This window comes from Lepidochelys olivacea (assembly GCF_965140295.1).
Source record: "Lepidochelys olivacea isolate rLepOli2 genome assembly, chromosome: 10".
NCBI classification, from domain to species: Eukaryota; Metazoa; Chordata; order Testudines; family Cheloniidae; genus Lepidochelys; species Lepidochelys olivacea.
The window spans coordinates 67717023-67742384 of NC_140420.1; the positions used below are offsets into that span (position 1 = coordinate 67717023).

Consider the following 25362-nt stretch of genomic DNA (forward strand, 5'->3'; position numbering starts at 1 on the left):
AAGCCAACATTGCTTATTATTTCAACCTGAAATGCCAATACTCCATCAGTGTAGTGTGCAAAGGAAGTCACTGCTCTCTTTGACTGTAATGTAGGAATGGCGAATAAGGGCCTGATCATTCATTATCTGGACAAAATTCCCATTAACTGACTTCTGCAGTAGTTTTGCCTGTGTGGGGACTACAGGCCTGGTGACATAAGCCCAGATCCTGGAATCACATCCATGTTTGCAGAGCCCCATACACTTTGGTGGGACTTTATGCAGGCATAACCTCCAGATGAGTGGGCCAGTTCCAAGCCTGGGATTTAAATGTATAAAGTTCAGGATTTCTACTTCAGTAGGATTGTCCCGTGAATGCTGTGCACAGGCAAAACTCCAAGTGAAGACAATGGGAGCTTTGCCTGAGACATAAGTGGGAGTTTTTTCTGAGTAAGGCCTACCGATAAGAAGCAAATCTAGGCTGAATTTTATTAGTGTTAACTAGTTGGTTATGATAGCCGATCCTCTTGGATGGTGTGAATCATTTTATCTTTTCTTCATTGTCCTACAAAGGTTAGATGACATTTAAAGCTGTTTCTACAGCTGTTAGTTTTCTTAGAAATTGGCTCTGTTTATTCTTTTTGGGGAAGAACAACAGAGATCTTCAGAAAAATAATTTGCTTACTGCTTATAACCCTTGCAAAATTTGAAGCGATTCCCGTTTTCTACAGCCACTTTTTATTGTGTGTCATTGAGGAGCGTTTTATCAGGTGTTCCAGACCATCTCTGTTGGCAGGGATTTCCCTGAATTACTGCAAAGGGAAACATCAGAAACGGTCCTTAGTGCATGTATGCTATTTTTCAAAAGAATTGAAGCAGAACATGGAAATTCACTTTTAAAAATCTATGTGGCTTTTTGCCATCTAAGCTGTATTTAAAAGATTCTTTTGAACCCTTTAACTGGTTGTACTCTCCACTGCACAGTGCATTTGTTCTGATGTAAGTAAAGAGGAAAACATGAGCCCATCATAAATAAAGAAGATCTGATATAGAGTTGAATTCCACATATAGCATTTTGTCCATGCATATGAAAATTGACATCATTGTGCTGGAATGTTGACCATGTTTTGCATTTTGCAAGCTGCTTTTATTGGAAAGCATGTGTTTCAAAGGGAGTTTTTGATTTTTATAAGTCTTTGTCTCCATAATAGCTCAGTATTATTTTGAATGTGGAATTCAACTATGAATAAAATTTAACTCATGAAATAAGAGATTGCTCCAGCATAAAATAATTTTTGCATAATTCATTCATAACTGGTAACATGCATGCCTTCATCAGAAAAATCAAAGATAATTATTAACTAGATTCTAGCACCCTTACTCAAGATGAGTCGTACCTAACTCTGAGTACTGCCTTTGATTTCTATGGGGCTACTCATGGAAGAGATATATCTCAACATGATTCAGCTGTAGGGGCATAATCTGGCCCCTATAATTTAACAGTAATTGTATAGAAAAATCAGTCCTTTTAGAAAGCTTTCAATATTATGGAAACTGTGCATTATTATGATCTAGATTAAAGCTGTAAATCAACACTGGGAAAACATTTAGGGCCTAATGCAAATCTGAACTATATATGTTTTACACTAATCTAAATTCATTGGTTGCAACGGAGCTTATCTTGATTTACCCTGGTGTAAGTGACATCAGAATCAGGCCCTTATATATTTTAATGGAATGTGATGTGCTGAAGATATTTCAGTGCAGGGGCAATAAACTATTCCCTCTTGCAACCCATAGCACTGTATACATCCATAGACTACTACCTCTTTACTTCCCCTAGCTTGCTTCCACCCACATGGCCCCTGTGCATCCCTACTAACCTCACCATCTCCTCATGTGTTTCTCAACCCCTCATGATCCCCAAAGCTCTGGTCACTTCTCTATTTACCATGCTGAGTACTGTGTCTCCCCTAGAGCTCACCCCCATTTCTCCCACAGCCTATCTTGCCTCCTTGGATCCACATGCTCTCCATGAGGAAGTGACTCCTCCATGGGGAGTCAAGAAGGCAGACTTCTAGCATTAGAAAATGGAAGTAGCCAATGAACTTGACAGTTCAATTAGGTGATACTGTCAAAACTTAATTAGACTCTCGCTAAGTAGAGGACTATAAACTGCTGGCCTGTCTCTCCAGCCCAGAAAGGATATACACCATGCACGGAGTCTGGTACCAGCCTGGTTCAGGCCCTTTTTCTCAAGTCTTTAGCTCTATTTCTTCCATGTAAAACTGGTAACACAAATACCACATCTCAAACCTGTTCCTTCCCATGACTCAGGGGCTTCCTGCCACAGCTTCTCTGCTTTTAGAAGCTCTTCCTTAGTCCTTCTAAAGGCTGTCTGATTGGGAGTCAGACTGCCACAGGCACTGATCTGTTCCTGCAGCTCTCCCACCCAACTGTGAGTACGTCTACGCTTTGAGCTTTGGGTATAATTCCCACTTGAGGAGACAGACCTGAGGTAGCTCTCATCAAGCTTGCATGCTAAAAATAGAGTGTAGTTGCAGCAGTGCAAGAGACAGGAGAGGCAAGCCAGCCTGAATATCATGGTGTCTCTGACAGGCATGCAGTCAGGGCTGTGAGCCCCTCCTGCCATTTGTGCTCCCATTACTGTGTTCTGATATTAATGCGCTAGCTCAGTGAGAGCTGCTGTGAGTATGTGTCTTTGAACGGGGATTGTGATTCCCAGCTCAAAGTGTGACATACCCAGAGTTACTCGCTAGCTTTTAAAATCACCTGATTCTCAGCTAGGAGGTAGCTGATAAGTCACAGGTAAATGTGGGTCCAGCTTCCCATAAGGGACTTGCAATCCTGTGAAAGGGTTTAAGAACCAGATCCTCAAAGGTATTTAGGTACCTAACTACCAGGCATTATGTACCTAAATATCTCTGAGGATCTGGCTTCAGTCCCAGTCACAGGGTTGTAAACCTGAAGGCCCAGATCCTCAGAGGTATTTAGGTGCCTAATTCTTTATATGTTTAATTTTAACATTTCAAAAGTGACTTATGTCCCATAAATCCTTGGGGATGAAGGGGAAGAGAAAGAGTGTTTCTTTGCAGTCTGTGTAGTCCAAAAAAAAAAAAAAAAGGAGGGGGGGAGAAGGGATAAATTTAAAAAAGGGAGCATTTAAAAATTCATTCTCCCTTTGAAGTATTATTATGTCAAATTTGGAGACCAAGTTCATCATTAAAGTGTGAAACAAAGGGATTATAGTAGTCCTGTTTGTGCAAAATCTCAGTGCAACCTTAGCTATGGAGTCAGTACCAAAGCCTCTGTTATATTCTTTTCAAAGTATACAAAACAACATAGAATCAGGTACAGCATTCACCTGAACTTAGTTAGAAACACTATATCAGATGTGGGCATCTTGATGATAGATTCTTATCTGCAGTTAAGCTTCAAGACTGCTATGCAAGAACAACATGTATGTGGTTTTGTGGTCACACTCTGGAATTATTTTAAATAGAGAAAGTGGACACACTCAGATGTCCTAGCATGTTTAAACAACTGCTGCTAAAAAATGGGGATCGAAAAAGAGTTTCATGCTCCAGGCAGCTTGAATATTTGTTCTGATTTGTGGCTTCATACTGAGGAATGACAGGTTTTGTAAGAAGATAGGCCTGCTTCCTAAACTTGAATGTTGAATTAGAATGAGCTCTTATGGTGCACTTGTATAAGTAGGGGAAAAAATCTCTTCACTCCGGATACCTTTTTATAGCAATTTCATTAGATTTCAGTAAAATATATTAGGAACTGGTTAGAGGAGGCATATTCTAAGACAAATATTATATACTTAGTCCTTAGGAGGTACAAAGGTAATGTCACTTTAAATATGAAATTTAGAATGCACTAAAACGCATGACAGATTATCATGGATCCTGCTTTCACAAACCTCTAATAGTCTCTGTAGAGGCATCTGCTATATCAATATTTTTCAGCTCTGTTCAGCAAATTAATTTTTTTTATTTATAACACAGCAGGTAAATGAAGTGCTTCTGTGATACTCTAGTGCCCTTTGGCCCTCTTTAAAAGTACATTGGAAGGCCCTGATCCTGCAATCGCTTACATGCGTGAGTAACTTTATGCAGATGTGTAGCTCTAATGAATTCAAGCACATGTGTAAAGTTAATCATGGACATAAGCATTTGTGGAATTGAGGCCCAACCCTGCAGTTTTGTATACATAGTTTACTGCAAAAAGAACAGGAGGACTTGTGGCACCTTAGAGACTAACCCATTTATTTGAGCATAAGCTTTCGTGAGCTACAGCTCACTTCATCGGATGCAAGCTCATGCTCAAATAAATGGGTTAGTCTCTAAGGTGCCACAAGTCCTCCTTTTCTTTTTGCGAATACAGACTAACACGGCTGTTACTCTGAAACCTGTCATAGTTTACTGTCTCTTTTTTGTCTCATTTGAATATTTTTTTCCAGAATTTTATTCAGTTTAGGATGACATTTAGTTTGTCTGCCTAAAGCCAGCACCACAAGTTCTATGTGATGAAATGGCTGGGGGCTAGAGGGTTGAAATCTATTCCCTCAACCCAAAATGAGATTGCGGCACAGCCCATCTGTAATCACTATACCATTCTTGGGCTCCCATGGCAGCTGTGGCCTCTTCCTACCTTTTACATGAAGAGTTGAGACCAGTGGATCTCTGTAATTGTAATAGCCATTTTACTGCCCTCCACTGCTCTGTAAGGGACTAGCACAGTGCTCAGGTACCCCAGGATGTACAGGAATTGTGGAGCCCCCTCTGTTGGACAGTTCTGCTTGCGCTGCCCTATGGAAGGTAAACCTGGAGCTCTAGTGGTTCTTAGGGCCACATGTGAACCCAGTACACCCATGGGAATTTCACCCTTTGTTGATGTTGTTTTTTCCTTTGGATTCTCCAGCAGAGATCTTTGAACTAAAAGATGGGGAAATGACACGCTTTTAAAAAATAATATGCAATTTAAAAAATAACTTTTATGCATGATTATTGTTGATTTTCAATCATAACAGGTAAAATTCTGCCAGCTAATTTTACATCCCCAGCGTCCAATTAAAATTGCCATTTTAGCTACCTAAGACTTCTTTTATAGGTTAGTTCTAGACTCCTATTTCAAGCATAGCAAGCTTTGTACAAGCTTTATTGTTAAGAATGAAATTTAAGCTTTATTAGGATTAAGTGTTTAATAGCATAATTTGCTGCATATGTTGCAAATACAAACTGCTATGAATAGATCCTCTGTAACAAAAAAGTATTTAATATGTTATATATGGACTTAAATCCAATATGTTATCTTTAACTAAAGGAAATTTATAAAAAGAGCTTTACAGAGGGGGTTTTATTCTATCAACTTCAATTTCTTTAAAACTTTTCAAAACTGAAATTGAATTGGGTTTGGTTTTTTAGATTTTTTTTTTAAAGAAGTGGTGCTACCATCACTTCTATTATTTCCTGAAAAATAATAATCCAAGTAATAGTACAGGATTGCCTGTGTTTTACATGTTTGACAGGAGAAAAATATTAGTAGGGTGATAGGTAAGTATTTATTATAATAGAATACCACAGAGTTCTGTCAACTTGTTGCTTCATTGGGGATTTAGATATGCAGCTTACCTTAATGCTAGTGGGAGTTTTGCATGTAAATTTCATATGTATTAATGGGGTGAAAATAAAGACCCCTGTATGCTGCTTACCCAGGAAACAGAGGAATTTAAGCCTGTTAATTAAGAATGAGTGTCATTTTGGCTTGGGGCTGAGGCTCTAGGAACCTAGTATTCCCCAGTCTACAGAAAAAGTTCATTAATCTGCATAATGTAAGTGACTGGTTTGGGGATCTCAGTGACTTTTAAGCAAGCTGGGATGTTTCCTTGTTTGTAAATAGTAGTGATGAATGATTTTGTCTTATTTTGGGATTTAGAAACCTTATTAGGTTATCTCAACAGAGGGCTTTGACTTCTTGCAGACATTTGGAGATTTTATTACTGCTTCACACTTCCTTCTAAAGTATTCAGCTCCTTTTTATTCCAGGAAGTAATTTTATATAGGTGGGTAAATTTCCATTTTTAACCTTCTGTTTTTTGAATTTGCTATGTTACATTATTTAGTTTTCTATAAAATATGTTCCTGCTGCCATTATTAAAGCTGGAATAAAATAGAAGATAAGGAAAATAGATGCATATAGGAACCTTGAGAGAAGAGAGAAATCAGGAGTAAGGGACAAATCCTGCTCAACTTATTCTCAAATTACTCTGAAACAGGGTGGCAGATTTCAGTACCCTATATGTAGGTGCAGGACTCGTCTGAGTCCTTTGGATGTCAGGTGCATGAACCTGCATGAAGGTGCAGTGTAGTTATGTTGAGCCAGAATAGCTGGTGGGTTTTGTATTCTCTAGCCAGGATAAAATGGATTGGAGTATCTTTCTGGATAGAAAGAAAAGGAGTACTTGTGGCACCTTAGAGACTAACCAATTTATTTGAGCATGAGCTTTCGTGAGCTACAGCTCACTTCATCGGATGCATACTGTGGAAACTGCAGCAGACTTTATATACACACAGACAATATGAAACAATACCTCCTCCCACCCCACTGTCCTGCTGGTAATAGCTTATCTAAAGTGATCATCAAGTTGGGCCATTTCCAGCACAAATCCAGGTTTTCTCACCCTCTGGATAGAGGGAACTAAGATCTGGGACACAGAGGTCCAGCATTGATAATCCTAGGCACAGCCAAGCTTTGGAAGAAAATGTGGGTTGAGATTTACGTTTGGCTGCTGTTTGAGTCACTAAATCCCAGGGAGTGTGTATGTTTGGATTATATATAATGTATTTACTTTATTCAGAGTAGGGTGGGAGCTACACTGTTTACATAGGCCCAATGAAGTCAACAGGATTATTTACTTGATTAAGGCCAGCAGGATTTGGCTATGAAAGTAAGAGTATTTTATAGCATTTTTACCTGTAAGGCAGCAAAAGATGTGGAGCACCATATAGTTAGGCAGAGTAAGATCAGCACGGGCATTTGGTGGCATAACATTCTGCAGTCTTGTTTGCAAGGATAATTGATTACACTGTACAAATCGAAGCTTCAACAGCTTCTGGTGATGTGAGCTCCTCCTACATGAGTTTCGAGATAGAATTAAATTAATCAGTGGTGTAACTTCATTGGAGTTAAAATGGATGAATTTGGCTCCTTAATGTTTTCATGATCCATCACTTTTGGGTACATTCTCGATTTTGAAAAGTCTGAGAAGGCTAAGTGGTAAACATAAGAATCTGGAACCATGCTAGAACTGTAGACTTGAGCTCCTGTGTATCTAGTCTCATAGTTAAATTTAGCTTGTGTTAGTAAACCAAGCACTGGCTATGGATAAGAAAATCCTGGATAAGTTATTGCCACTGATTGATCCAAACATACTAAGGAAGAACTATTAAGAAGTATCCTGTGGGAAGTGTGGGGGTAAAGCTACTTTTTGGTTAACTTTTTAATTTAAATTCTACTGTCAACAATTCTATTTAACTTTATGTGCAAATACAAGCAATAGAGGCTGTAGGAGACACAAGAATAGTCTCTTATATGCTATTGGTTAGATGTCCTGTACATATTCACAGAATTGCACAATTCCCAATGCCCCTGCTGTTTTAGGGTACGAGGCATTGTAAAGGCAGTTGGAAGAGTGTACCATATCATATAGGATATGTCTATGCTGCAATTCAACACCCATGTCTGGCCCATGCCAGCTGACTTGTGCTAGCGGGGCTCAAGCTACAGGGCTGTTCAGTTACAGTGTAGACATTCAGGCTCAGGCAAGGTCTCTGGGCTCCAGCCTGAGCTCGAATGTCTACACCGTAGTTGAACAGCCCCATGATCCTGAGTCAGCTGCCATGGGCCAGCTGTGGGTATCTAATTGCAGTGCAGATATACGCATAAGGACATATGTAAAATTTTTCCAAAATACAAAAATAAGGGGGCAAATCAAAACAATATGTACTACTTTAGTGGGATGAAAGAAGTGATTTGGCAGTTAGCTTCGGTGTATATAAAGCTGCTTCTGAACAGCTGTCCACCTGTTAGCTGCTACCTCTGAGAGGCACAATTACGATCTCAATGTGGTTGAAGCAACTGAGAATATGAAAGAAGGGGTGGTGTATAAAAGATGCATTTCTCAACCTTGCTGAAGGACAAATGTGACAAAGAGACCAGTTTGATTTCTTCCAGCAGTAATAAGGACATAGAGAAAGTCAGCCCAGCTACACCTTAACTGTAGTGATCAAAGTAAAGGTGGTTTTAAGCTTCCTGACTAGTCTCAATTCAGCAAGATACTCAAGGATGTGTATAACTTTCAACATGTCAGTAATCCCACTGATGTTAATGGGACTGATTGTTAATGGGACTACTTGCAAACCTAAAATTAGGCACGCACTTAAGTACTTTGCTGTATTGAGACTGGGCAGCCTGACAACCTGCTATAAAAGGAGACAAAAGACAATTTAGCTTACTAGCCATCTGCCATGCCATCATAAACTTCACTGTGCTACACTGAAGAAGTAAAATCATATTAACATTCCCAAAGAAAGACACCACTAATGGAAAACAATGCATGACTTATGACATGTCGTCTCAATTCAGTTGTCCTGGGAGCTATCTGTTGTACATACACATCTGCTTCTAAACACCCAATGCAGAATGAGGAGCTTTTCAGCAACAGGAAGTCTTCAGTTCCCTCAACATGCAGGTTGTATGTGTTGCCAAATCACAGATCTTGGACATAGTAACCAAGTTCCCAGGATTGTATCATGTTGCATAGGTATTGAGGCAATTTGGCCTACATCAGCTCTTTGAATTAGACTAAAAAATGGTTGGCTAATTAGTAAGTAACACAATCCGATAGCTATTCTTTCAGTGTTCTTTCTAAGCTTTTAATTGAGGGCACCTAATTCTGTTTTTTGCCACCTGCAGTTATTTGGCAGAGCCATAGCTTGGGTAGGGAGAATTGGAGCGACTTGCTTGGGGCCCCACGCTTCGGGCCTCTGGGCCCTGCAGGCTTGTGTGATTGGCCGGTCCCAGAGGAGACGAATCCGTCATTTCCACCCCATGGAATGGCCCTGACTGTTGGTCACCCTCTGAAGATGTGGCTTATGATATAATTTCTAAATCCCCAAACACCTACAGAGTTAAAGTATAAAGATACAATGAGGCTTATAAGATCACCATATCAGTTTTAGTACAGACAGTGGTACTTAAAGCAGCTTAGGTGCCTGGATAGATCAGGGGCCACATTGCTCTGAACTGCCCAAAGTTCCTTGAGTGATGTTCTGCATTCTAATGAATAACCTATAGCATATTCTGAGATGAAGGGGGGAATTCAGCTTAAGATGAGACAGAGGTGAAAACACTTCCTCTTTCACTCTATGGAAAATGATTTGAGATGTGAAAAGTCAGGCAATGGTTATTCGAATATAATTTTTGCAGCTAAATTCTCATCAGTGTTCAGTGGACATCATAAACGTGGACATTGATCAGTTACAAGAAGATAGCACCTGCTCTCTAGATCCTTAGGTACTAAAACAAATACCATAAAATTAAGTATGAGCTGGCACGTCAATTTCATATGTAGATAGGAGTTTCAATCAGTTTCATGCTCCATTCCATACACACTACAAAACAGCAAACAGGGCAACACAATGGGTTCTCTGCCATGTTCTGTTGCAGCTTCTACTGCTCTCCTTGGTACTGAGACACTGGACAATTCCTCATCCATGGATTATATACTATAAGAAGCTACAGCCACATTAATAGGTTCTCCATCCTTCTTCCGCCTCATTCATTGCCTTATGTCTGTCTGTCTAGTCAACTGAATCAGTTAGTTATTAAACTTTCATTGCTGGCTACAGAAGATGAGTGGTGTGATAGTTACGTTCGGATCACTCTAATTATTATTCTGGCAGTCATCTTGTTTTGAATCAATAGATTGGTTCCATTTTACATATAACTGCTCAGCTCTCTCTCTAACTCTTTAACACTTTCTATTCACTCCCACGGTCTATTTACTTACTCTTCCCAGTAGGCGATCCCATGGCTATCTTTAGCCTCTTCCTGTAAGAGCCCCCTCTTTTCCATTCTGACTGATTTCCTCCTACGTTTCTGTTCTGGGTTTGTCAGGCCCATTTCATTCTTCGAAGTGTCTATCCCTTCTGGACCTCTGAGTTCATCTTCCTCAGACTTCTGGTCCTTAGCAGCAGAAGTATTAGCCCCTGATATGTTAAAGTACCTTCCACCAAATCCCTGAGATGAAGAACTAGAATGGAGAGTACGCGCTCATTCTGAATTTGCTAAGTGGCCAGCAGCTGGGTTAATTGCTCTTCCTTGAGTTCCTGCATACATCCTGGAGAGAAGAAAAATCAACAGTCCATTAAGCTAATGACCTTTACTACTAATGGCTGCCAGTGACCAGATGATTGCAATACCTTCCAGTGAAGTCTTTCTGCACAGATACTAGATACTCACCTACATATTGGCTTGTTATTAAGCATATACATTAATTATTGTAACCTAATTCCAGCTGATCAGCTGTGACCAGAAACAGCCATAGGATTGATGATAACTCCCCTTTCATATTGAGAAACATGAATCTTTTTTAGGGTGTTGGGTTTGGGATATTATTTGTTTTGGGGTGTCTGCACATTTTGCTCACAAATGTGTGTTCATCTATATTCTCTCTAGCCCTTTTGTGCAAATCCCACCATCTCTTTAGTTTGATGTGTGGTCCATATTTTTCTGCCATAGGGAATGTATTTTGGTTACTATTTATGTTTTCTATATTGTCCATTAACATAAACAAAAAGCAGGCATTTTCCCAAGCTACTGTTTATGTTAAATCTTACCTCTGTGCTTGGTGCAATAAAAGGCACACAAATTAAAAACAGCATCCACCTGAGGCATGTACCCAGTAAAAGACACTGAGAAGAAAAGTTGCAGTGGGAGATCCAGAGGAGAGTGTTAACTTAGCTTATTTTAAAACTCACTTAATCTCTTTGTGAAGTTGGAGAGGAGAAGGTGTTTGTGGCTTAGTGTTACTTGACTATGCAGAAGTGAGACTTCAGGAGGGATTTGTTTCAGGAGAGGGTTGGGGCCTGGCGTTGAGATCATATCATATATATGGGGCAGTATGGTAGAGGAATGGAAAGAAACTGGAGAGGGGAATGGAATGGGCTACTGAGCCTGGCATCATTGGTGCAGGAAAGGGACTGAGGGAAGATCAAAGATACTGGGCAAGAGTGTTATGCAAAACCTTGAAGTTGAGGATGAGAACTTTAAATGTGGAACAATTGGAAAGGTGTTTGCAGAGGGGTGTGACAATGTCTGATCAATGGGCCAGAAAGATAATTTTAGCAGTAACAGATTAGATGGGGGATTATCTGGTTGTCAGGACCACGGGGAGGGTAGGCATTAATAGAAGTAGGAAATGATGAGGGAATGGACAAACTTATGACATTAACATCATATGATCATCTCCACCTAGGGGGAAAAATAGTTTACTAGGAACTAGCATGCTTCTTAAGTCTCCTGGTGTGTTAGCGTTTCTTTGGGTCAGCACAGTCCAAAAAAGACTAGATGAGTGGAGTATTTGTAAATATACTTATGAGACCTATAGTGGGGCTGGATGGGTAATGGGTTGCATGTTGTGCACAGAGTTTCTTTGGGAAATGTCTCTTAAAAATCATGCTGAAACAGGTGTGCCTGAGTGAAGGGTGCATGGCTGGGAGGCATTCACCTCACATGCCTCATTACTAGTCTTAAACCAACATTCCTATAGCAGAGCCATGACCAGTTAACTGCTTCTTTTATTGTGAAAATGTGGCTGGTTGAGTCTGTGTGCTAGGCTGCTCAGACCATGATCCGTATAAGATACTTATTGACAATAGAACAATAGAGAGACCGAGGAATGGTCAAAGAACAAGGGGACTCTTATTAATACGAAAATAATTATTAGAGGTGATGGATCATTAGCGGTGGGGAAAATTGAGACTCTCCCCTTTGTGTTAGAGGTAGTCATGCTTTGAGCCGGCCATGAGTTAGGATGGAGTGAACATTGGGCTGGGACATTCTCTACTCCACACTTTCTATCTGGTAAGAAGACATCTGCTAGAATTAACAGGGGGGGAGAGCTATATTTAAGCTATTTGTCTTAACAGGGAGGAGATTAAGAGGTGACTTGGTCGTGGTTTAGAAGTACTTACAAAGGGAAAAGATTTCTGATAGCAGAACACTCTTTAATATAACAAAGGCATAATAAGGTTCAAAGGCTGAAACAGAAGCTAGACAAAATCAATAGAAATGAGGTGAAAATTTTCAACAGGGAAGGTAATTAACCATTGGAACAACATATCTAGGGATGTGATAGAACCTCTATTACATGGAAATCTTTCAATTAAGATGGGATGTGTTTCTAAATGGAACACTTGAGCTCAACCTGAAATTAAGGGATTGATGCAGGAATCACTTGGTGAAATTTCATGGCCTGTGTTGTGCACAAGTCATAGTGGTCCCTTTTGGAATCTATAGGTGAAATCCTGCCCCCTTTTAAGTCAGTGGAAAATTCCCATTGACTTTGCTAGGGCCAGGATTTCATTCTGTGAATCTGTGCTTATTAGCCTGTACTTAGTCCTATCTGCATATGTTTGCTCCTGGTGAAAGTCCCTGAAGTAGGCCAACAAGCAATTAGAGTGTCTTCACTTTCTACACTGTTTAGCCTCAATGACTTGGTCATCTTTGCAAGTATGCTGGAAGCATATTCTTTGGGTCCACTTGTGAGCTGATATGGCTTGACCAAAACTGCAAGTCCCAGTGACCTAGCTGTGGTCATAGATGATTATTTGCTTCTTGTGCTATATTAGCTGCCATTTCCTGAAAATAGCATGGTTGGTTGTTACATGAACTACAGCTGATCATGCGATATTTACAGGAGTTACTGAAAATGTCGTTTATGGAGCAATTTTAGCGTATCTGTGACCTTAGGTGTTGACTGCCAAACACCTCTTCCTTTCGTCTTGAGATCTCTGTTAGCCGGCTGCATCTGTGCAGGATTTAGGCCCCATATTTGATGTATATTTTAATAGAAGGTATGTGTTGTCTTTCTTGCCCCAAAGGATATTTTTTCTTTTGAAGGAGTGTCTGTCTCTCAGGACTGAAAGTTTGCCTTGCACTTGGGTTGATACCTTTTATTAGAACTTGAATTCTTCCATTGTAGCTGTGCCACTTCATGCACTTCTTCACCTACACATTGAGTTAGTGACAAATAATATCTTATTGCTAGTGACAACACTGCATATGTAGTTTGATGAAAACCAGTAGTGCCTCTGGCTGGTCTTCTGTTGCGGTTGGAATATTTGCCATTTCCCCCCCCCCGCCATCTATATTTGTACCCATGAAAGTTTGCGTTTACTTAGCTCTGTAGTGTCTCATGGTGACAGGACTTTTCTTTCCATAACTGCTCTGGTTGCAATACCATTCTCTAGCCTCACACATTTCCCTCCATTCTTTCGTTATGCAGCAGGAATCCTCTTAAAAATCTGGATCGTCCAGTAGACATAGCAGGTGTTTGGCAGCTAATGCTGTGGCGTTTTTGCTTGCACGGCTTATGGATGAGAATTTCAGTGCCCTAGGGCACAATTTCAACCCAAGTATATGAAAAGCATGTTACTATGTCAATTCAAATTATATCACTATTAAAGAAAAAAACTCCAAAGGAAATTAAATACAAATAATTACACTAACATAACATTAAGGTTATAATTTAATTTAAAAAGTATAAGGAAATTGAGTCAGGTTTCCCATGTTCCCTTTAGCTGGACTTTCTTGAAACTACCTACTGTAAAAGGAGTATAATGACACCTTTGTTAAGTGATTTGAGCTCTACTGATGAATAGCACGGTATAAGAGCTAAGTACTCATTTTTGCGTGTGTGTTCTGTTATCTCTCATCAGGGAATAGTATATCTGTTGGTAATTGGTTACTTCTACAGTGCCCAGAACTGTGCTACGGCCTTTACAGTACACATAGAGACCATTACTTGCTTGCTTTTTGTGTAACTTTTAGTATTCTATTTATAACTGCATGTGGACATGTGGCTGGTATGAACTTCAAGATGTTGCTGGTTAAAGCCTTGATCCTGCAATCACATCTCTGTGGGTGAGTCCCTGTGCCCACTCCACACCCCCATTGAAATCAAAGGGATACCTTGTGAGTGTAAGAGTCCACCTATGCACATCTGATTCCAAGATTGTGGTGTCAAGTCTCTCATGCTCGACACCTGACACTTATTTATTTTTATCTGGTTTCCCACTTCCAGCAAAGTTTTTGGTTATTTGGCATATACGTATCTTTTCATTTTCCCCTCCCTTCAGCTTCACTGGAGCAGTTACCCACAGCTGATTTGCTGAGAGAATCATTGCTCTTCAAGACTATTTTTCCCACTAGAGATTCTCACCAGATTCTTTTGTTCTCCTCTTTTTTGTACCACTTAAACTACTGGGCTATATTCATTCCAGAGCGTGTATTCATTCATAGGATTTTATTATTCAGCTACCTCTGATAGTAATCCAACATTACTTTAGCTGCTTTCCTTTCTTGCCTTTCAAAAATAAATCTGCTCTTCCCCAAGTATACTTCCAGCCTCCTTCAGAATATCACAGAGCGAACTGCAGTCATGTGCCCATAAATAAACAAGCAAGATGGTCTGTTTGTTTTCTACAAATTAGTCCATTCAATCTGTGGCAGTTTGCCAATGTGGCAAGAAGAAATTCTTTCACCGTATAATGTTAGACATTAAAGGGCCATTTAACAAATCTTTAAAAAATCCTGATTCTGCTAAAGGCTCTGACAAAATATCCCTTTATAATATATTTTTTCTACAGAGACTATAAAGACCCTTAGAAAATATCATTGAGTAAGAGATAAATAGATTTCTATGAGAACATGCTCCTAATAATGCTGAAGGGGCTTGATTTATGAGAAGAATTTTGGCAATTATTAGGTTACTAAATAAATAATAAAAAGGTGGTTTCTGTTTGGAAAGGGGCTGAACATATGGCGTGGGGAGGAAAAAAAACCTCTTCAGAAGACTTTAGTTAACTCTGTCTGTGTCTCGCTCACAAGATTTCTTTTCTTTTTTTATATAGAAAATACATGAGTTTTAATGAAATAGTATTTTCTGTCTCATTTCCAGACTTTTTACAAGAGATTTCTTCTCTTTTACTGTTTTAAGAGTTGAGGTGCTTTCCACTGAGAATTTTCATCCAAGACTTTGAGAGAACCTAAACTTGATCTTTTAAATGAAATTTATCAAGAAAATATGCTGGTAGGTGGACTTGCTCTTCCTCCCTGCACTCTTTCTCATTCAAAAGAATGTGCTTTATTACACTTTCACAATACAGAAGGTAAATACTTTATTTAAAATACATTCTTTGAAAAAGAGTCACACAAACCAATATATTTTTTCTTCTGTGCGGAGGCAACACAATAAAATTATATGTCAGAGTAGTCAAGTGACTTGTATGGAAGATAAAAATCTGTGCTCTAGTTCTTGAAGAATACACTTTTTGGATGCCTTTTGGTTAGACAGAGAAAAGTTTGTCCTCAGATGAGTAGAAATAATACTTGGTTCCTATATTGCACTTTTCATCCATAGAGCTGAAAGCACTTTCAAATGGAGGTAAATCTCACTATTCCCATTTTACACTTGAAACTGAGGCACTAAGAATATGCACGGGAGTAGTGTGCATGTTTTTAAGGGCAGAATCTGATCCACAGCCATTTACTTTCTGACACTGATATGAAGAGCTCTAGTCCAGGGCCAGCTTTTCTCTTGGAGATTACTCCAGGGGTGCTGGAACAATTTGTATAGTGGGGGTGCTAAGAGCACTGAACCAAACTATAAACCCTGGATATGATGGAAACCACTTCAAGCCAGGGGGTGCGATATCATCCCCAGCACCCCTAGTTCCAGCACCTATGGATTACTCCATATTTTTCACCTTCATTTTTAGCTATCTAGAACTGAAATGCATTGGGTAACCAGTTCCAGTCATAATAGTAATGAACGAACAGTTAATTTTATGTAGTATTGTACTGTTGAAAATGTGATGCCTACATTTAGGCCTGGATTCTGCACCACTGAAGTCAATGGGAACTTTGCCATTGACTTCAGTGAGAGTAGGGTCAACTCAAGCCCCTCAGGTGGGTGATTTAAATATAGGCGTGTCACTAAGGTAACTGTACATTCTGATTTGGCCGGGACAGTTCCCTTTTTAAGACCTATCCCTGGTGTTCTGACTTTTTTTGGCAAAACTCGGCATTTGTCCCTTTTGCTCTTGCCAATCAGTTGCCAAAAGCAAATGGGAAAAATGCCCAGTTTTGCCAAAAAAGTGGGGTGCACCCCTCTAGTGGGGTGTGGAGGAACATGGGGGGGGGCAGCAGCAATGTTTGGAGGAGGGGGACAAGAGTTTGGCCGACTGTGTCTGTTATGCCCTGTTCCTCCAGTTGGGGAGTGATGGGGTGTCACGTTTTACTCTGCAGCCCAATCAGAGGGCAGCATGGTTAGGGGCCTAATTCAAACTCTTATCTGGCCGGGCCATGGAGTTATGACTAATGGGCCCCGGGCCCTATCCCGCAGCCCGACTGGTAAGTGCCCAACGGGGTCCTGCAGCGTCCGCTTGTGCCAGGGCACTGAGCCCCCATCCCGGTCTCATGTCCTTCCCACCCACCATCCTTCAGGGCCAGTCTCCAGAGTCCTCTCCAGCCTACCCCACCCCAACCTGTTTCTTTCCCTCCCCAGTCTTCCTCCAGTCATCTGTTTCTGCCACATTCTGGAAAGGGTGCCATTTAGGGAGGGAAATGGGGGTCACCTGCTCTGCCTTCTGAGTGTCAGACCACCAGCTGTGAACAACCCCCCACTGGTCCCCTGTTGCTTGCTCCTCTCCCCCATCCCCTCACCAGCTGGGGGTTGGCCCCTCCCCATACCAACATCTGAAATGGTAGCCCTGCATTCTGGCCTTCCCTCACCTCCCCAGGGCTGCCCTCTGGAGTGTCCTTGGTCCCTCCCACTACCCGGAGCCTCCTTCCTGCCCCTCTGCTATCCCAGCCCCCAAAGGAGCATGACACTGCTATCTGGATCATAGTCCAATAGCTTCAACTCCTGGCTCCAAGCCCAAAAGTTCTCACACTTGTACACTCACACCCTACTTTGCTGCCCAGATCCCAGCTTATACCAATTCCTCTTCCCTTTGCCCCATCTCTGCTACTTGGCCCAATTAGGGGCCCAGAAGAATGGGGGGATGAGCTGGGGCATGGGAGATAAGTGGCAACTCCAGGCAGCTCGGGCCAGCCCCATGTGTGCAGTTTTCAGTTTAGGGAAATATGATCACCCTACATATCCAGTCATGTGGAGAAGAAGTACACTCTTCCTGACTCAATGTTCAGAAGATGCTCATCTGGGGAAAAGAAGTGTAAAATTCTAGAATTCATTTCTTTTGGAAACATGAAGCAGAGTTGAGAGTTAAGCTGGATTTTTGAAACTAAATAATATTTTGGCTAAGCACTACTGAAGCATTTCAGTGAAAAGTTAAATCTCTTAGCCAAACTATGTCAAGAGAAAATACAATTAGTTGTTGATAAATATCCAAAAGCTTAATCACCAGGATAAATTTTAAAAAGCACAGGAAAAATGTTCAAATTTATTTTATCTACAGCCTGCAGCAAAAGTTTTGCCAAAGGAAATGTATTTATATTTAATCAAGATGAATTTTGGAGAAAATAGGCTTTTTTTTTTAAAAGAGCCTGAAAGAATGACAACACCATATTTTTAAAAACAAAATCATCTGGATTGTCCTTCTCGCTTTCAGTTTTGGCTTCAATTGAGCAAACCTAGGGCAATGGAAAAATTCACTCTAAACCCTATTTTCTGTGTGCTCTGGATCTAATCTAGGGCACACTGAAGGCCATGGAAAGGCTCCCATTGGCTTGAATGGGCTTTGGGTCAGGCCGTATTTGAACAGCAGAACTTGTATCAGATGTTGCCTTCTCACAAACATGGATTGATGGCTGTAGGACTGGTTTGTAAATATGTTCTTTAGAAATAGTCAGTGTCCATGTATGACTAGAGTTGTTCACTAATGGTGCCTCACTCTCCTTTCAAAACCAAATGTGCTCTGTGAAATACCTTTCAGATACCTACACATGACTCTCTAGAGCCACTGGGACATTTCCCCAAGGCACATTCCATTTACATTTGGACTAAGGGAGTCTAGAATAGGAGTTAGTTGACAATGGAAAAACATTAGGGCTTCTAGTTGAACCAGAGAGGTTTGAAGTCTGATTTCAGCAAGTCAGAGTGAACACTAGGGAGAGGGATTGGAGAGTCACACACTCGAAGTACTGTTGATCATGTCACTGTGTGTCCGTCATGACCATGGTTTTTATGACCAAAAAATGAAACATTTTAGGGAGGGGTTTTAAAATAAAAATGCTTGGTCTCTGTTACTACAGTCAGCTGCTGAGCAAAATTCCTCCATGAATATTTTACAGATACGGACCTATAAATGTTAATTGTAGTGGATATTTATAAAGTGAACTTTCAAGGATTTAACTATGAATTGAATATTATTCAATATTCTAAATAAGTGGCCTTGTTTTCATAAGTGCAGTGCACCTGGCAGCTCTCATGGAAAAATCAGCTCACTTATATAGGTGCCTAAATGTAGATTTAAAGGCCTAAGTTTAGGAACCCTGTAGAGTGGAGGCCACTCCAGCATGCTTCCTTTTGGTCAGGTGTCGTGCCGCTGGTGAACCCTTCCTCACTTCTATTCACCTAGGTTATAAACCAGTCCAGACAGACCTTTTAAATCAAGGAGCACCCCTTTTCCAAGGGTCGTGTTTATTATCAAGAGCCATAAACCTAAGTAGGAGCTCACTTGGATACACCCGGGGACATTTGTCATCTCTGGCTTAGTCCAACTAGTGGTCTCTGGCTCCTTCTGTCAGGAAATTGGTCTTTCTTGCTCTTGTAAATAATCTCTATTTCTGGAACCACTCCTAGTACCACCCTGGGTTACTCCTTTTCAGTCCCTCTAAGCAGGAGTCCGCAGCTCTCCTTTTTGGAGCTGGGCTGTATTGATTTAGTCTCTTGTTCTCACCTTAAACAGGATCCCCCTTCCCCTCCGTTCTCCTCTCTGGAGCTAGGTTCTATTAATCCAATCCTCTGTTCCTTCTTAAGCAGGAGCCCTTAGCTCTCTTCCCTGGAGCTGAGTTGTTGGTTAGCCCAGTTTTTCCACCCACTGACCCCTTTCCTTAATTAGGCTTCAGGGTGCTCACAAGCCCAGCCTTTCTCTGCTGATGTTTCCTGGTGTCTATCCTGCTATGAGAGAGGAGGCAGCCTTTGTGTTGGTCCCCTTCTCCCAGCTTATCCTCCAGCTGGCTGTGTGAGAGGAGAGCCTTGCCCTGCCCTCTCTGGAAGGCTCCTGGCCCCAGGTCATCAAAGAAACAGTAACAGGATTTCCTCCCAAATGCTTCTCACTCCTGGGACTGCTTCCTCTTTCCCAATGAGTCTTGGGAGACAGGTTCCTATATATACAACCAGACCTTTCAGCCTCTTAAAGGGCCATGCTACATGATGGGGTGAGCTGACCATTGGGCCCCACTATCCTTAAGAGACATCACCCCGTCACAAACCCATTTTTGAAAATATTGGCCATGACAAATAGCTAGTCTTAGTCATGGTTACTTTAATATCTGCTCATCATAATTATTAACAATAGAAATGCTGTGAAACTATGGACCTTTTCAGTGTGATTTTCTTTATTTAAATAGTTCACAACTGGATGATTTGTGATAAAGTCTAGTGACATAGCTCACCCAACTCTTCTGTGCTAGATTCCTTGAAAGTGCATTAAAATTAGCTTCTTGTTAGCTGGTATATTTCTTCCCTAGGGCACAAATCATATGCTACTACAGTTTAACCGACTGGAAGATATTTAACTGTAAGAATCAAATCAAAGGTTCACACTTTTTTGGTATATGATGGGACTTGCAGTGCATAGTAATCTGACAAACATGTATTTGCAAGTGAATAAGAATGTGATTCCAATTCTTTTCTGTTTGCCATCTGTTCGTTTGTTCTTTCTTTAAAAAAAAATTCTTTGACTGATTTTGGAGACTAACCATTTCTTCCTCCTCATCTCCAATTTTCTTCAAGTTACCCTTTCCAACCACTGCCAGTTCAAGACTCATCAAGTCACAGGGAACTTGCTGCATTCTCTTAGGCTGTTGTTTCATCATAGGGTTAGAGATGGAAGAGACTTCATAGTTCATCCAGTCCTTGATAAAAATGAAGGATTATTTCTTACTGTACATTTTCTAGTGTATGAGGCCATGATTCAGCAAAGCACTTATTTATATACATAAGTATTTTGCTGGTTTGGGGCTTTGCTGCTACTTTAGTAGTAAACTGAATAGGCTGAGTGCCTTTTACCCTCGGATGTAGAGGATTAAACTTTATTGCCAAGAGAGGGCTGGGAAGGAATTTTACTTTGTGGCATAGACCTTGGGGCTTTTTAACCTTCACTTGGAACACCGAAAACCAGTTACCTATTAGGCTTACGTGGGTGTTATTGTGCATTAACAGTGTTGCATGAAGGTGAGAGAAAGGTAAATATTGGTGAACCTCAGTCTATCCTGTTTTGTTCGTAAGTATGCTCTCCCCCTATAGTGGATCCTTGACTGAATGTTACATAATCAACATATACCATTTTTTTTATGGTTGTGCTTTGAATTTGTGGTCTTCTGGTTATAGCAAGGTATTGGGAACCAGGAGTATCTTGGAGCTAATGCTGCTCAAACCACTGAGTGACTCTAATTTTTGGCAAGTCACTTGGCTTCCTTGTGCTTCAGTCAATCCAAATATAAATTAGGTAAAATACAGGACCTCTTTGAAAACCTGAAGCTACTTTTGAACTGAGCTTTTCTTGGAAAATAATGTAATCTTGTGTAATTGTTTATACTATATCTTGGTTTCCCAAACTTTTGGAGCTACTAACACCCTTCTGGACTAAAAAGTATTTTGCAACACCCTATCTTAAAATCTCTAACCTCAAACATGAGCAGGTTATTTGTTGTAACCATACCAGAAATAATTAACTATAGATGTCAGACAGCAAATTTGAATTACAAAGGTGGTACAAAATTTTAGCTGAGGCAGGGAGGTAAAATTATATTGTGCAATATGAGTGAATTGAGTGAATCTGGCCTCTTTTCTTCAAATCAGCCGTTGTTTTTAAGCATTTAAGAAGCTCCAGGAAAATGTATAGTATTTTATAATCTTTGGCATTTTTAAAATCTGTTTGATTTTTCTCATTATCTTTTCATTATGTAGTACAGTTTGTTTTGCGCAGAGTACACCTTGCTTATGCTTCCCCCTGTTAGCTAACACACCACATAGGCTTAGAGGGGGACTAGCTGATTTATCTCAGGTAATGTAGGTTTGTGTGAAGTGAAAATGTACTTATTGGTACATTCATTTTCTTTTAATGAGTGTTTGGTTCTCAGAAACCTGTGCTGAAGATCTAGAACTTGTCACCATACCCATGTCATAGGCATGAAAGAATTCAGTGAGTTGTGCTCAAGTCATTTCTTTGAGATGTTCCACCTCCATTCTTGACCTTTCATCAGTAAGAATTAACAGAAGTTAAATCCTAGTGCTGCTGTTTTGATTCTAAACCTCAAATTAATACCAGAAGACATGTTTATATATAAATATGAAACAATTACTATAGATGTCTGGTGGTTATAGTAAAATAGAATGGAGGCATGTTACGTAACGTTCAGTTGAACTTTGTAATAACCTTCATATCAAACTGACTACAACAACTTTAAACAAAACTGTATCTTTCAATTTAATTAGGAATCGGAAACCATACTAATAGTTATGGATTATAGTACTTGGATGAATTCTTCAACATATAGTGTCTAATATGCTGCTGAAGACTAATATTCATATAAGAGTTCTGTAATGTTTAGGGTTAGGGAAAATCCACACTTCTGGATTCATTAGATATGACTAATATGTATCAGTTGAATATTGATACTAAATATGAATCCTGAATTACAGGAAAAGTGAATGGAGAAGAGTCAAACAGCTATGGGGAGGGAGTCACTCTCATAAGGAATGAATGGGACTGGGACTAGGCTTGGTGAACATGGTTGGAAGAAGCCATTTTACATATCCAATATCCAGAGTGAATTTTAGAATCAGACTTGTATGAATATGAATCCAGCAAAATGGGCAGATTTGCATGCAAACTGATTGTGGCTTAGGGAATTTTCACATCCCTAACATAATTGCACAATGAGGAAGGACCATTACTTGAAAGATTTCCTGTGTGAACTTGAGGAATAGTCTTATGGAACTCTTTAAAACTGATTTGTTAATTCAAGAGTTTTAAAATCTACCGGCAATGGTTAGTAGGAAACTTTCCCGGGCAAGTTAAGGAGGAAAAGTCTCCTGACATCAGTTTTTGCATAATTTAAGCCTTCATTTTAAAAAAAAGTCAGGTTTCCAGCTTTTGTGGTTGCAAAGAAGACCTTTTGAATAGAACTGCTGTGGTGTTGTCTGACTGAGTCTGCAGACAGACAGCTCCATTGCTTCTGCTGCAGCCCATAGCTTTTCCAGGCAGCCGCAGAGTGAAATTAACCAGACTCTGGAAGATTCCATACAGTCTGCTAGGGGCTATGTAGATCTAATTTATCTGCAGAGCCCTTAACATTCATTGCTGTAGTAGCTATAGAAAACCCTAAAACAGATAGATGGCTTTACTGCTGCTGCTCAGAACTCTGTGGGTAGCAATGAAATTGACAAAAAACATGTCTCTTTTGCTCTACAGTAGAAGCAGAGGCAGTCTCTGGGAGAACTGCAAGAATGAGGATTTGGGTATCGGTTGATTTCCTCCTCTCCCATAATCAGAAGTTTGGAGACGTGAGAATAGTTTAATTCCTCACCAGTCCAGTAGCTTCTGAGGTCCCTTCCAATCATGATATTCTATGAAGTGGTTCAGGGATAAGGGGAGAAAGGGATTAAAAATAGAGAGAGATTTCCCTTCCAGTAGTCAGGGGGCTGGGGAAATTCGGTTTGAGCAAGTATCTACCAACCTCAGGCTGATACCAAGCTTGGTTCAGGAAGATGAGCACCTTAATAGAAATCCTACTATCTTCCCATTCTCAGCAGTCAGAGGTGTGAACTGGTCTTCTCATCATGTCTCCTGGACCTCACTGGTGGGATGGAATGGAGTTGAAGGGCAAGGGAGACCTCCATTGTTTGTTTGGTCTCTGGCTAGCAGGTATCTGGGAAATTTTTCAAACTTGTTTGTCTGTTTCTTCCCTGCCTTTAAATCTTCTTGCCAGGTATGGTAATGCCTATGCCATATTTCCTCCTTTAATGGCAATCTGACATTTATTTTTAAAATATTTTACGCAATTACTATTTTTATTATGGTTGCCCACCTATATTATCACCTACCACCTTTCCACTTCATCACAATAATATTTAAGAACAGCATAAAATCTGGTTTAAAATGACTGTTCTAAATCTTAAGTACATTTATAGTCCACCTGACAGGTTTAACTTGAAGCGAATAGCATTAAACTGTCTGTTAAGTGTTCTTAAAAAACCAGGATGATGTATAATTGTTTTCTGAAAGTAGAGGCACTTTAAATCTTCAGCTCTCATTTAAGTAATGAGTTTACTGCAGACTAGCCAAGCCATTAAAATTGATGCCATCAACTAAAAAATGTGGTAAACTCTCACAAAGTTCTAAAATTTGAATTACTATCTAAGCAAAATACTCATAATAATAAAAGTTTTATAAAGAATCCTGAAAGATCCCACATAGAAAAAAATGGACCATGGAACAAACTAGGACATACTGCATTCAAATAAATACAGTGTAGGAATGAATGCACATTAAAGCTGTTCAAATGTTATTAGTAGAACTGGTAGAAAAAATGTCTAAATTTAGATGACTTTTGGTGAACTTTTTTCTATTTTTTGACTAGCTGGTAGCTTTGTTGAAACTTTTTTGAAATTCCTTAGAAAGCTATTCATGATTTCGTGTGTGTTTTTTAACAGAGCTCAATCAATTAGATCTCAGCATTGGCTTGCCATGACAGTTGACTGATATTAGATTCTAGTAGATTATTATTTTTTACCTCAATCTTTGCTATATATCTCTGTGTTCTTCAGGTCTATTCGGTACTTAGTAGCACCCACAATAGTTAAGCAAACTAGTTTCTCTTATAATCCCCACATATCACTTTCTAAAACACTCACCTCTTGGGTTGAAATTTTCCATGATTGTGGCCAAAGTTTGCTTGCCTTAATCTAGCAAGTAGTCTTGTATTTCACCCAGTGGCTAACTGCTCATTAGCTTTTGACACTTAAATAAATGTGTGTGTGAAACATATTTCAATTTTTCTTGTAACACTTATTAAATTGTTATTTCAGCTTCAAATGTTGGCATCTTATATATTCAAAGCTTAATGATATATGTCTGAATGCTTTGTAGTTTAAATATTTACCTTATAAAGATGAGAAACACAAGTTAGTTAATCACTGCATATCCTTCTGGCAAACTTGTTTATGGGAAATTAAGCAGCAGTATGTTATAGACCCTTTTCTGGAAAGTGTGGTGGAATAATTTGGATTCTCTTCTATCCCTGAGCTCAGCAACTCTTTCCAAAATGTTAGCAATTTATAACAACAACACTTAGCACTGCTCACTTTCAAAGCATTGTACAAACATAATTAACCTTCACAACACTGTTGTAAAGTAGGTCAGTGAATGTTGCTATCCACTGTTTAATCCTGAAGAAATTGAGGTAGAAATGTTAAGTAATTTATCCAAGAGCACTGTTCTTAGCCACCAATACTTTGCTCACACCACTAGATTACGCTCTTCTAATTTATTCCTATATTCTCATATAAGGCCTGATCCATAGCCCATTGAAATCAATGGAAAATCTCTCAGCGAGTTCTTCAGAAGATTTAGGATCAGTGTCATACGAAATATGTCAAAGGTTGTGACTGATGTGGGCATTTTGGAGCCACCACGAGCAGACCTCCAAAAGTAGCTGGGTTAACTGAAGCATTACTGAAAACTATGCTTATTTGTATGATGGACTTTAGTGGGAATCCTGAGTTGACCATGACCAGCTAACACATATATAATCATGTCTTGCCCTATCTACATGAGGTGTGAAGCCCTGTTTAAAATCCTGTTTGCTAACACACTTTTA

General features: G+C 39.8%; 1 protein-coding gene across 1 annotated transcript in view; it reads left to right on the plus strand.

The window, feature by feature from the left end:
* The window catches only part of ADAMTSL3 (ADAMTS like 3), a 279550-nt gene that overhangs the window by 15734 nt on the left and 238454 nt on the right, over positions 1-25362 (plus strand). The window lies entirely within an intron of this gene.